Consider the following 770-nt stretch of genomic DNA (forward strand, 5'->3'; position numbering starts at 1 on the left):
GTCCAAGTCTCCAAAGCCAGTTAAAAAGTCAATAATCAGTAGCCAAAACTTGAATTGTACTACATCTTACTGGCTATTACATCAACTTAGAAGCTTCATCGGTGTTTTACTATGGTGCTTTTACTGTCTCCGCATACCGCAGCATGCGACATAGCTTTGCAGACGATAAGTACAACCGTTTCAGAGAGAAGAGTGGCCAATGTGACAATCAGGCTTTAAGACGATTCGATAACAAATGACGTAAACGGACGGATTTCTCAGGTTTTTACTACATATGAACACTTTTCAAATTCTCCCGTGCAACTTGGATGCTAGTCCTCCTTTCATGCAGAATCTTAAGGTCCTAGCCCATGTCCAAGGCGTCAAAGCCAGCTAAAAAGTCAATAATCGATACCTAAAACTTGAATTGTACTACATCTTACTGGCTATTACATCAACTTAGAAGCTTCATCTGTGTTCCACTGTGGTGCTTTTAGTGTCTCCGCATAGCGCAGCACGCGACATAGCATTGCAGACGATAAGTACAACCGTTTCTGAGAGAAGAGCGGCCAATGTGACAATCTGGCTTTAAGTCGATTCGATAACAAATGACGAAAACGGACGGATTTCTCAGGGTTTTACTACATATGAACACTTTTCAAATTCTCCCGTGCAACTTGGCTGCTAGTCCTCCTTTCATGCAGAATATTAAGGTACTAGCTCATGTCCAAGGCACCAAACAAGGGTAAAAAGTCAATAACCGATTCCTAAAACTTGAATGGTACTATTTC

The sequence above is a fragment of the Schistocerca gregaria genome, unplaced genomic scaffold (assembly GCF_023897955.1).
Source record: "Schistocerca gregaria isolate iqSchGreg1 unplaced genomic scaffold, iqSchGreg1.2 ptg000198l, whole genome shotgun sequence".
In the NCBI taxonomy this organism is placed as follows: Eukaryota; Metazoa; Arthropoda; class Insecta; order Orthoptera; family Acrididae; genus Schistocerca; species Schistocerca gregaria.